The sequence below is a fragment of the Gigantopelta aegis genome, chromosome 11 (genome assembly GCF_016097555.1).
Source record: "Gigantopelta aegis isolate Gae_Host chromosome 11, Gae_host_genome, whole genome shotgun sequence".
Classification (NCBI taxonomy): domain Eukaryota; kingdom Metazoa; phylum Mollusca; class Gastropoda; order Neomphalida; family Peltospiridae; genus Gigantopelta; species Gigantopelta aegis.
The window spans coordinates 27170295-27174335 of record NC_054709.1 but is presented as its reverse complement, the minus strand read 5'-3'; positions in this window follow the sequence as shown (position 1 = coordinate 27174335).

Here is a 4041-nt window from a genome sequence, read left to right as displayed (position 1 = left end):
AATGCTCCTTAATCGTTTTGTCTGACGCCACATAAACGTATATCAAATGCGTTGAGTGTGTCGTTAAATAAACATTTCTCTCGTATGTATGTGTAGTCTATATGCATTTCTAGTCGATTAGTTTATAAGTTGTTAGGTTGTTAGGTTGTTTGATAGTGAATGATATGAAAATAAAAAAAATTTGGTGTTAAAGAGTTCATGCATACATTAAAGTAATACTCCTGATGGGTATGGAGAAATAACTTAATCAGTCGACGAACTCATTTCTTTATCACTATCTTCGTTAAGGGGGACTATCACAGGGGGTATTTTATTTCTTATAAAACTATTTTGTTTTCTAAAATCTTCTTCGGTCTTTATTACATGTTTAACTGCGTCAGAGAAGTGTGTAGGTGTGACAGAGTTCAATGCATGTGCAAGTTCTCTCCGCACCGTGGTCATTTTACCATCATTATGAAGAGCTATGTGCCCTTTGACTTGACTCCAGATCAGTTCTATCGGATTGAGTTCAGAATGTCTTGGCGGCAGTCTTAGACACACGTGCCCATGGCGTTCAGCAATATCATCAGTAACAAATTGCTTTGCACATTTGTTACTTTTCACAAGTTCATAAAGAACTGGCTTTGTCATGTTACTCTCAAAAGGTATATTTTTGTTTCGTAGCCACGACTGAATTTCTTCCTTTTTAGCGTTTAGTGCAGGACATCGTGTAATCTCAGTTAATTTGTTGTGGTAGCTTGCGTTATCCATGACGATAACAGAAGGTTCTGGTAGAGAAGGCATAAGTTGTTCTTCAAACCATTTGATGAAATTTTTATGATTCATCTCACCATGGTAGTCTCCGTCTGTTTTTTTAGCCTCAAAGATCAATTCACAGCCATCTATCAATCCATATTTATCACAGCCAGCATGACAAATAATAAGTCTTTTTCCCTTCCCAGTCACCGAACAGAGTTTAGGAACTCGATCAGCAGCGTCTGATTTCGGCAGGTGATTGGCGGTACTTGTGCCCGGGTGGATATCTGTCCAGTGGTGGGATGTTGTGTGGTTGACATTCACCCAGGTCTCATCTTGATACACTATTAAATACCCCTGTTCTCGTAAACTGGATATTTCATGGAGATAGGACAGTCTCCTGTCTGATATATTGGCGTCCTCAAAAATCACTTTTCCGGTTGTGGATATGTTGGTATTTAAAATCGAGGTCATGGAGTGTTCTTCGTAAAGTTGATATGGATATGTTGATTCCACATTCCTCTCTTAAAGCCACGTTAATCTTATGTAATGTAGGTAATTCGTCCTCTCTATAAAATCTGTATACTCGTCGTCTAATAACATTTTTATCAAATAAATCGATGAGTTTTCGGTCGCGTTTTTTTAACAGTGATTTCTGTGCTTGGATTCGTAGAGCTTAGAATGTTCAAAGTTCTTTTTACTGTTGAAACCGAAACTTTAAGTGCAGCGGCAACTCGATCGACAATTCGATAAGAAGCATACCTAGGTCTACCGCGCTGATATTCATCTTCAAAATAATCGAAAACGTTCTTAATACACGATTTTACATCAACTGAAGTGTTTTCGATTTACCCATATTTTTCCTCAAATAACAATAACAAGAATGTCGACTAATACATTTTCAATGAATTTATATACCCTACCTAACTTGTATTTTACGTGGTTTACACATTGCTACAATAGCACGTGCAGTCATAGATCGAAATAATGATGTTATTGACCAAGCAATGCTATCGTATTTTGAACATTAAGGGCTGTGTCTGCGGGATGAAAAAATGGTTGAACCCATACGAGTCCGAACAATAGCCCTTTGGTTTTTCGCATTACAAATTTAACACCCAACCCCCAAACCCCAGCCCCTAGCACCACCCTAAATACTATATATATATATATATATATATATATATATATATATATATATATATATATAATATATATATATATATATATATATATATATGTATGAGTTCCCAATTTAGAGGCAAATTAAATAACATTTTATTATTATTTGATGTTGGTGGCCTTTGACATTTTATCCCCCCCCCCCCCGGTCTTCTCAGTCCGGCCCTGCATCAAATTTATTTATAAATTTGGAAAGCACATTCCTGCGGTGTGTGAGGTGATTTGTGTTTATTACTGTGCTACACCTCAGTTGTGTTAGGTTAGGTATGGTATGCTAATATATAATTGATATAATAAAATAAAAATACATAATACATTAGCTAAATTTATTAAATATAATGCACCTACAAGAAAGGGTTACATGTTCTGTTTGTTTACATCTATGTTTAACGGAAAGATTAGACAATGTTGTTACACACTGCAAAACAATAATAACCTTGATTTAGTGAAACAAGCTATAATGGCCTTCATGTAGCCTCAGATCCCAATGTTTTGATATGCAAATGGCCTTAGTTATTTATAGGAGAAATAACGTGCATTCAAAAGACACAGAAATTTTTAAAAAGTGGAATTAACTCAACTTCGTGCATTTTATATGATGATTTGTATATAAAACCTGTCGGGGTTTGGGTTTGTTTTCATGTAAATGCAAAGAAAACAAATATCGAATAGGAAATAAACGTAACATTTGCAAAAAACTTTGGGTCTAAATAATTGAACAGGATAATAGTTGTAATGTAAATGGTATCTAGCGGTTACTCGTGTAGTATTCTCTATTTTTCAAGCATAAGCTTACGAGACAGGGAGGGGGTGGGGGTCGTTGGGAGTGTTGGGGGGGGGGGGGGGGAAATGAGCATCATTCTAGCCACAATATTAATTGTAATCCATGTAAAAATGCATAGTGATTTGTTTGAAATCCTATATAGCTGTTTGGTAGTAATGCTAATGTGAATAAATGTTGTTATCCAGATTCGGGTATTATTATTTAATTCGGGCAAACTTCCGATACCCCCCACCCCCTCCCACCCCGCCTCCCAACCCCTCCCTAAATATTAGGTCAATACGCGTATGATAGCACACACATATAATCACTGCACCAATACTAAATATAAACATACCAAGTTGATAAACTGACATGGTGTGTTGACTTCCACAGAACTGGTCAAATGATCCGGGACACCGGATAGCCTCAACATGGTTAATCAGAGATACTGTTTTTAAGCAAAAACAATACTTTCCCTGGAAATAAATGTAATACAAGTAATATATGATCAAAATGTCATGACAGCCGTCACGTAAGCATGATAGACTAACTGCTGACAGATAAATGGAGGTCAGTCAAAGTTTAAATACCAAATTCGTATTGATCAATCCTCATCAACACAATTAATTATCACAATAATAATAATCATCATCATCGACATCATCATCATTATCGACATCATCATCATCATCATCGACATCATCATCATTATCGACATCATCATCATCATCATCGACATCATTATCATCAACATTGACATCATCATCATCATCGACAACATCATCATTATCATCATCATCGATATAATGATTACCGGTATCATCATCAATCCTGCAGCTACTACATTCGATTCCATCCCGAACTTTTATTGCGATTTCTTCGTAGTTCTACATTTTAATTTTACCTATCTGTGATATTTGTATCTTTTTGCACAGTTCTTTACACTGTGTTTTACTTTACCTCACTTTACCTCTTTGCCTAATTCATGTTTTCCCTTTACCAGTTTGACACCCAATAGCCGATGTATTTTTCGTTCAGGGTTGTCGTTAAACATTCATTCATTCATACAACTACCACCACCACCACTGTCGTCGTGTATTTATTTTATTTGATCTGATATGATGCGCCCATCTAACCTTATCATATCATTAACTCATCTAACTTATTTAAATCACCTGTAAACCAACTGATCCATTTGTACATGTCGCATAGCACAGATATGGTTCATTGCCCTCCAGTTGGTGACCCGTATTTAGGTTCTCTGGAGCATCCATTGCCCCTTTGAGCACAAATAGCGAAGAGTTATCCTCTGAAACACAAGATGCATTTTTAAACACTTGAAATCTAAATCGTAATTATTT